The sequence below is a fragment of the Agelaius tricolor genome, unplaced genomic scaffold, assembly GCF_023055355.1.
Source record: "Agelaius tricolor isolate 1412-34295 unplaced genomic scaffold, bAgeTri1.0.p SCAF_16, whole genome shotgun sequence".
In the NCBI taxonomy this organism is placed as follows: domain Eukaryota; kingdom Metazoa; phylum Chordata; class Aves; order Passeriformes; family Icteridae; genus Agelaius; species Agelaius tricolor.
The window spans coordinates 8747586-8757443 of NW_027269276.1; positions in this window are offsets into that span (position 1 = coordinate 8747586).

The following is a 9858-nucleotide window of genomic DNA, read 5'->3' on the forward strand; positions in this document are numbered from 1 at the left end:
TTAGAACAACAACTGCTGGGCTTCAGAACTGATTCTGTAGAAAAATCAAAACCCAATACCAGGAATCAGCTGAGATCTCTCAGCCACTAGCTCTAAACTGCTTAACATTAGATAAGCTCTGCTCTGGAGGTGTAGGCTGATTTCAAAAGGTGGAAGCAAAGTAATCTCCCACAGACACTAAATCCCAGACCTATGTTGGGATGCTGCAGCTGACCCCAGTGCCATTTATCACACCTGTGACCATCAGATCTCATGAAGCACCAAAAACATTGTTTTGTGCAGGGATCTATTTATGTGACAGATTATGCTGTTTCCCTCTTGGGAAACCTGTAAAATACCCTGATTTTTCTGTAATACTGGTGAGTGACATATGTGGTGTGCACTGTGGCTAAAGTCAGTGTTAAAAGTTAAAGTATTGAGCTGCCATTGGAACTTTATACTGTTATCTTCGACAACACAAACAAACCCTGTCTGCTCAGCTTCATTCTGATTGTCACAGCCTTAGAGATAAGGTACAGCAGCAGAAATGTGAAGGGTCCTCAAGACTTTTCTAAGGCAGAGTTAAGAAGCAGCCTGTGTTAAGTAGCTTTGCCTCTGCCAAGCTCCAGGGATGACAAATACTCAGAAATAGCTACTGCTTAAGCCTTGTGCTTAAAATGACAACTCTACAAATGTGGTAAAGTCATTTTCTTCATACACTAATATCCAAGAGAAGAGATTGTGTAATTCATCACCAATCACTGACAAAGCTAACTGAAAAAAACAAAGAAACAAACAAACAAAAAAGCCCAAACCAAACCATAGTACCCCAAAACACTCTGCAATACCTTCTACCCCTCAAAAAGCCCTCACAGACAACCCAACCCAACCAACCCACCCAGCCACACAGAGAGGACCATGCAAGTTACTGGGGAAATGCTAAGGGATGACGAGCCCCTGGCTCTGGTGAGCCGGAGATCAGACTGCTGGAGCAAGTGGTGCCTGGACCAGAGTGTGAAATACGGAGCAAATTCTGCACTGGTTCTCAGGTGGACTAAGTATATTCACCTTTTCAGTACTTCCATTCATTCACATCTGTTCAAGGAGTAAAGAAGGGCCAGCAACAAATATGACAAAATCCAACGTGAATTCACAATAACAGGTCAAAAAAGAAAAGGGCAGGTCTAAATCCCCCTTTTAACTGAACTCATGAAAAATAAAGAGAAATTTTTTAAATCATTTTTGTAGGTAGAGTAAATTCAGTTTTCTTTTGCCATTTATGTTTTTTTCCTTATAAATCATAGTTTGGTTATTGATAATTCTCCTTTCATTCAGCCTAAAGGGGCCTTTATGTATGCCTACAGTTTAGGGAACTATAAATTAAAGGAAATACTAAGTCAGATGAAAAAGGAGCATTATGTGGAAAGAAGGTAAAATCATAACTTTTAAAAATATTTGTTTAAATTTAAATGACACCGTACAGGAGAGCTCACATAATGCTTTTACTACTCTGGTGCTGCATTAAGTTATAAATTGTGTATTGGTCAATGGTTTAAAAAAAAGAGATGGACCTTTCCTTCAGTACTAGATATTTAGCAGCTTCATAGCTGACATAAATATTTAGTGTTTCTCAAAGCCCAGCATAATGTCACACATAGTCTATGCACATACTATAAAAATATTAAAATAAAAATACAGTGCACAACACTTAGCTGAAAGGGTACAATTTTTGCCTCATGCAGCCCTCCATGGCTACAGCCAACAAACTTTACACTCATAGTGCTGGACTTTTTCAATCACACACTCTTAACACAATCACTTACGTAAATCACATGGGCTACTTTGTAAACAAAGCATTGTATGCATAAAGTAACATATTCTTCATGGAGTTCAAGGATATGTTCTCAAGATGAGGTAAAAATACTTTTTATGGGTGTACACTTAGTATTAGACCCTTTTGCATGGAACTACATAAGCAGTATTTTACTGCTCACCTCTGGGGCACTGCAGCAAGAGAGGTTGGTAATCACAGAGTGGGAGTGCAAGTCATGAAACACAAATGTTTCTGGCAAGACAAGGTCTAGGAACTTTTATTAATTCACAGGAAAGCAATTCACTTGAAAATAGTCTAGGAGGTTGCAGAGCTGGATACCACCATAAAATAGTCAGGTAATAAAGCTCACAAAAGGAAGTGAGTTTTCTCAAAAAGGATCTGAAGCAAAAGGAAGAGTCCCAAACATATAAAAGCAGTTTGAAGCTGAAAGGAGGGGCAGAAGACAAAGATAAAAGTATGCAGAAGATAGAGGATGACATCAGTACAGAGATCAATGAGAAAAGTATTCCATGGAGATGTGAAGATCAGAATATTTTTCCTAGTACAAGAACTGAACAAATCTTAGAGGCAACAAATTTCACACAATTACAAGGAAGTACATTTATATGTAACACATGAAACTCATTGCCTGTGCATACTCTTGAAATCAAAAGCTTAATGGGAACCAGAAATGGATAAATTACAGTTCTATTACAGAGGATTCATTTCATGTGTAGAAGGGAAAAAATATCTTTGTGCTTCCTGGCATAAGTAGGTACTAAGTAATGAAAGGAATTAAAAAGAGATTTACCTAATTTGACATTATGCAATACTTATCCAGGATGGGGCAGCTATAACTTCTGCTAAAACAAGACTAACATACCATGTCATATCATCATATCATATCATGATATATCCAAGCATTTTGGAATAATACACAAAACCTCACCCTACTCTACCAAGGTACTCAGAACCTCTTCCTGAAAGCAAGCTCTATCTTGATTTTTTTTTTAATTAGCCCCTTTAAAAGAATTGCTATCAGTTATTGCTGGAGAAGGACACTGGATTAGCTGGGCTAATATGGTGACTCAACATGTCATGTAGCTATGTTTTCATGGGTGGAAGGGCAGTGGGAAAGTCATGAAACCCAAGACAGAGATGACTAATCCAGCCTGGCTTAGCAGCAGTGAGGGGATGGATTGTCCTTTGCAACATAGCTGTAGTCTGGAACATGGCAAATGTGAAAATTGTGGCTTTGATTAAGGCAAAAGTAAATTAGCAGTTTGCTGAACAATGTAAGGACAGGATAAAAACTTGAACACTGCAAACCATTGGCTTGCTTTCATATGAACATAAGCAGTATTTGGGGTTGGGTGGAGATCAGGACTGAGGATGTTCCATCATTTCTTAAATCTGCTTTGCCCAGTACTAATGTCCTGTTTAAATTTATACATTCCTTTTTGGAAAAGGTTATCACCAGTAGCAACAGGCAAAATATTTAGTACTGAATAGTCTGCATATTTGTCCTCTAGAACCCAAACCTGTGTATGTGGAAAATATTTTGGAGAAAAGAGGGATCAGCTTCTGTATCTGCTATAGTTCCAGACACATCCAGATTTTGGTTATGCAAAAGAGAAGAATTGCCATAATTATTAAGTGCAGTGGCTCTTCTCACGCCTTTTCCCACTGCAATAGATCCTAACTCCAGACATCATAAGAGTTACTCCATTTTATGGTACCTATCCCATGGCAGGAGTATCATTCTACCTGTAAACTGCATTGTTTGACTTTCATTCTGGAGCAGGAGTTGCTGCCCCTTCTGTATGCTATTCCCTTTAACTACAGATATATATTTTCATCAATTCACCTATTGAGGCAAAATCTCTGTTTGACTGAAATCAAAGACAAAACAGCTAACTTCAAAGTGCTCATGATTTCTGCTGCCTTCTTGTTCCACACATTCATTATGGTTTAGATTTTAAGTATTTCCTTTTATTTGTTTGAACACTCTTTATTTTACCACATTCTTTTCCTGTACCTCACGTGAGAAGGAAATAAAGAAACCACACTGATTTGCCTTATATTTCCTATTATTTCATAAACTTTTATCAATGTAGTTCCTTTCTGCATAGGGGAGTCCACATAATTTCAATCTTTTAATACAAAATTCCAGCCTCTGATCAGTGTTCATTGCCCTTTTCCTGCTACAATACCTTTGAGCTAAGTAATGAAGATTGACCACAGTATCCAATATCAAAGCATACCATTAATGCAAGAGGCAGGCACAGTAGAGCTTCTCCCTCTCCTTTTCCTCATAGCTTCTAAAAACCTGCTTTTCTGTTCACCACTGGGCACTGAACAATTACTGTACAGAGAAGATGGAAAAAACGGAAAAGGTTAGAGTAAAGCAACATGAAAAAACAGCCCCTCCTTGTGATATTTATGTTTCTGCTGCTGGCCCTGGCAGAAGCCCAGACTTGGAATGAACAAAACTCCCAGTGGCTTAGGGACTACGTTATTCAGCCCATAGTCAGGAAATGCAAAAGCATGTGACAATGGGAAGAAATAAAGCAAGCTTTCCAATGCTTTTGAGCTTCCAACTCAATCAGCTTGGATCAGAACTCAGGGACTGTTCAGATTTTGTGTGAATGAGTTCTCTATTGCTAAACAAAAACATGTGTGTGTTGTAGTTAAAGACAGTAAAGTGGTAAACAGTCTGTGGCTTTGCTTCCTTGTTGATATTTCTTTTTTACAGTACTAGCACTACATATAAAACCCCATTTTATGTACAAGGCCACTGTGCTCTCTCTTCAAATACAGTGAAAAACTCTTTCCCAAAATAAAAAATCAGCTCCCTATTTCTCCTCCTTTCCAGGAAAGCTACTTCATAATGTTGATCACTACTCAGTGCCAAAGCTTTGTTCTTCTGAAAGAGTTGGGTAATGTTCCATGTCATTTGTTAACCAGTGAGTCAGGTAAAACCTCTGTCCTTTAGAGAAGATTTCTTTGGGGAATGTATATCCCAATGACATAGATGTTAGGAAAATTATGTCAAATTCTCTTGACACATTTTTAAAACAAAGAATGCTCAAAATTGTATTATCATGGACAGAGTATTCCAGGATTCTTGTAGACACTGTACAGAGCAGAGATTTCATGTTCCCTTTTTCTCCAAGTATGGAACAATTCTCATGGGACAGGTGCTTGTCCTTACAGTCTATGTTTTACCTAGAAGCCATAGGATCACTAAACATGAGCCCCTATCTGTGCAATATTTTAAACCTCTTCTTTAATTCCTCTCTCTCCCTTTCAAGGTTAGTGACAGAGCAATAAAACCAGAACATTCAAGACACAGAAAAAAGAGGGCAGCAGGGTTCTAAGCACTTTCATATTGACCATTTCCATGACCTGACAGGGCCAGGTTTATGATTACATTTTCCTGAAAAGCATGAGATTTATGGTCTAGAGAGACCTGACTATTTCAATAAACTAACATTAACTGTTTCAGATACAATGTTTTCTTCTATGGATTTTTGTTCAAATTAACAAACAGCCTATGAATCTTATCACACTAATTCATTGAGAGCAAGCAGGTTTTTGCAGCAGTTTTGTTACCTGTCTGTCTGAGCACAACTGAGGATCAACAGGTGGGGACTGACATGATCTGTGTGATAAACAATTTTATGAGTCCTTGATCAGGTGGGATCACAAAGTTGCAGTCTAGCCCATAAAGAGAAAATTATTTAAGAACTTGTAGGTTAAAGAGATTGTGTTCATGGTGAACAATACAGGGGTCTGGCATTCAAAAGTGGCATTCAAAAGTTTGTCTATGAAACTCTTACTAGCTTAACATTAAAATATCAGCTGAAAAATGCTAGAAGTATGTTTGCCATCTCAGCTTCCAACAGAAAACCTCCACTGGATTAGCACAGATTCTTCTGTCGCCCCAGCTCCCCTCAGGTGGGTTTAACATGCCTGAACCCCATCAAACCTTGGACCAGAGAGCGATGGGTGAAAACAAATGACACAAACTCCTTAAATGCTGCCATGTCTGGGTAGCTGGGAGCCTCCTGGAAACAACTTCCCCAATAGTGCATCCCATTGCTTTTGTTTATCTAGCCTTGCTGACATTTTCTTCAATTAGGAAACAATAGCTCCGTTCCAATGTACTGAGCACAATTACTGAAACTGAGTCACGTGGCACCAGGAGAGTGTGTTTTCAATTATTCACTCTGTCTTTTTTTGCCAGGCCTATGAAGAGGAACAGCCTTCTGCAGGAGTCAGGTTTGTCTGCCTCGCTGTTGTAAGTTCCTCCTTTTAAATTTTTATTTTACCATTAGGGTGTTTTTAATTGTCATTTTTTAATTCTACTCTCTTAGAGTTTCTTACTCTTTATTAGAAAACTTCCAAATCTTTAGCTCTACCTGCTGTGGGGAAACCCTAGACATCTGCAACTTTTCAGTGCTAATAGTACTGCGCAGCAATGAATCTGAGTAAGATCACAAGATCTAGATTAAATTAGGATGCAAGATCTAGATTAAAAGAGGATGCTGCTAGTACTTGGTAATGTAAAACTCATCTTGTTCTTAATAGTAAAGTCCTGTATTTCCTACTGTCTGGTTAACAGCAGAGCATTCGCATTCAATCTGGGAGCTACACCAAATTATTTGTATCTTGTAAATGCTTGGTTTAATATCCAACCAAAAATTTGAACCAAATGGCTACAGCTCAGATCATGTATTTTGTTTGCAGAAGACAGTCTGAGTTTGGGCTTTTAAGATTTAAGGCTGGAAAAATAAAGCTTGGGGGAAAAAAAAAAGAAACATAGAAGGAACATTTGGTTTGCATTACAAACCACAGACAGCTTCCATCAGGCAAGCTGGAGGTATAAGAATGGCAAAAGAAAATGACAAGCAGTGAGTACACTGGAGAAAAAGATGAATGGTTTGGAGAATTGACTTTGAAGTAATTGTCCATGGCCATCAATATCTCAAATTAAATTTAGTGGAAGATGGCAATGAATCATAAATCTTCTCTGGTACTTGTGATATTGTATGCTGTATAAAATAGATTTCTGGTTATTTTTATTGGAAAACTTATAGACTATGTTTTTGGTACCTCCTATATTTCTGTCACTTATGCAACCCTGAATCAGCAGCTCTAGAAAGAATGTTGCTTTAGTTAGGACTTGTGATCTAATACTTATAGCAAGAGCAACTATTTAGCTGGAAGTCTTCAGGTCTAGTGGGTTTATTTTCACGTCAGTCCCTGCCTCACTGTGGGACTGGGTAAGTCATTTAGGGTTAAACTTGGCCTTTGAGTGGATGGAGCTCTCATGGGGGCAGGGGAGGAGGAAACAGCTGATGGAGCAGGGCAAAGAGTTCTCTCTGCATAAGATAAAATTCCTCAGGAGGATTACAGGGGGATGGGAAAGCAGGATGCACTTAGACCCGTGTTTCCTTCACTGTTTCAACAGGTGCTTCCATCGTCCCTGCATCCCAGATGTTTAGCAGAGCCAGAGAGGCACCTATTGGAAGTTTAGCACTGATGGCAGTTCCCCCTTAAGCCCACTAGCTTCAGGCAGAGCAAGAGAGGACTTCATTCTAGCATGCCAGTCTCCAGAGAGCTGCATTCTGACCATTAAGCTATCAAGTCCTCTGCTTATCCAAATGCTTAACAGCTCTTTTAAAATCCTTCCTCTTTGAGAAAAGTAGGAGTGTGCTTAATGTTTGTACAAAATTGAAATACTTGAATGAAAAGTGTTCTTTCTTTTAGTTTCCCCACACAGGCAGGACTGTGTAAGTGTGAATGTGCAGCTTGGGTACATTTGTGATGGTGTTAGCAGTGTCTAATAGCAATTGCCAGTATCACTGATCCCTATAGTAGATTTTCAAGTGATGCACATTCCACTCACCTCCAGCTCTGTTGCTTCCCACCAGGTGCTGAGAGTAGAGACTTGCAGAAATTCCCTTCACCCCAGCCATTCTTTCTTTTTCAACTCTACCTGCTGGTCTAATGGGCAAGATTGCATTTTTACATTTAGACATACAGGAAACACAACATCATAGGCTTTAACAAGATTAATTTCCTTATACAGTGGAGATGCTAACAGGGATTTCCTAGTTCAAAAATTTAGTTCATGTATATGATGGTAGACTAAGACTTTAGGCTTATCAAAACACTAAAAAGTGCATTTTTAAAAAGTCACAAACAAGATCTCCAAACCTTACATTTGTGTGCTCTGTGTCTCAGGAAGAGAGCACGGCTGTGCTACTGGGCAGCTCTCAATCACACCAAACTCATCATTCATAAGAGAGGCTACTCTGAAAAAAAGAAAAAAGTGGAATGTTCTGTGAATTGAAGGGGATGGAGAATATGCAATTCCAGTTTGACCCTGAAAGCTTCCCTCGTGCCAATGTCAGGAAGGCTGGGAGCCCAGTGACCTCCATTCCCCTGTTCCAATCCAGTGGGGTCAGACTCCCACAGGAGCAGAGAGGATCCCCAAGACACACAGAGAGGGGCAGAAACACACCCTCACACACCTTTGGGGAACTTGACATATTCTGGCTACTTTCAAACTTTGCCCTGAAATAGTGTCTTGCTAGGAAATCCCTGGAGTTCCAATAATCAGGGAACAAGTTTCTGAAGCATTAGGGATTTTGTTTTGGGAAAAAAGAAATAAGGGCTGAGCAATAATAGGATTGGTGTGATAGAAAATATGATGGAAAGCTGTAGAAGCATTACCTATCCAAAAACACCAGAAAAGACTGCACAAATAAACATCCTTCTCCCTGGGACATCACTGCTGCACCTGAAAATTGTTTTATTTTTACAAATTCAAGCAAATTCAGATTCATGCTGAACTGTGGATTTCTCCAGCAATGCCATATAGCTCCTTTAGGCAGATGCTCAGTGGCATAGTGTTTATCATCTGCTTTTGTTTTTCCTGTTTAATTGTATAAGAAAAAAAAAACCCCAAGAAAAATAATCCTGCAGCTTTATTACCATGCTGACTTGGATTTATTATCCTGGCTTGGTCTGTGTTTATTGTTGTGGCTGTAAGGAGCCTTTAGAAAATCTGCCTTCTTTATTTCTATATCACCAATAGAACTTCAGGTACAAAATGCATGTATATATCTACTAAATTCTGCATAAAAACAGGGGGAAAAAAACCCCAAACCAAATGCAAGAACCCAGTTTAGAACACAATGGGCAAACCTTTTCTCTCAATAGGATACCTGAAAGTGCTTTTCAAACTACATTGATTTTCAGTTTTGTGTATAACACCTACAGCATGTTTGATTTATGCAAGTATTTAGTTTCAATTGGTATGTTCTCTAGAATGGCAACATTGGCATCAGTGAGGTTCTGTGAGGAGAACAGAAAAGTTTGTGTAGATAAAACTTAAGTGAGAGAGTCAAAGTAATTAATTTAGACGTCCTCTCATTGAATTTCTAGTGCTGACACATACCTACCATGGCATTTCCAGAAAGCTTCTTCTGAGAGAGTTTTAACCACTTTGTTATCTTAAAATGCTCATTACATTACTCATTTTACAAAAGCTCCAAATTTTGCTATATTTTGATTGTATATATTTTTTCCAATTTATCTTAATTTTATATGTTGAATCATGTGCTGAAATAAACCATTTCTATAATAGGACACTTTTTGATGGATGTACTGGAGCTGTATTCCTTTATAGAATTCAATCCCTAATCAGATATTCACATCTTAAGTGCTTCACTGGATCCCTCCATTACTCTTAAATGCACAGTCTGAAGTGAGTTCTGGTTTGCAAAGGTGGAAGTTTTATGGCAGCCTGACATTCCTGACTCTCTCAAGGCTAAGATCGACTTTTGCTAAACCACTTACAACTCAGATGTGCCAGGCAGAGAATTTAGAGTTGACAATTTGATTAATCTTCTTTGAATTATAGTGGTTTCATGAATCAAACTTCAGAAGGAGCTTCTTCTTTCCAAATAATATTAGGAGGATAGAGTAATGCTTTTAAAGTATCTTCCTTTTCAATTTGGGATTTCAACATGCAAATTCAGCAGATGCCCAAA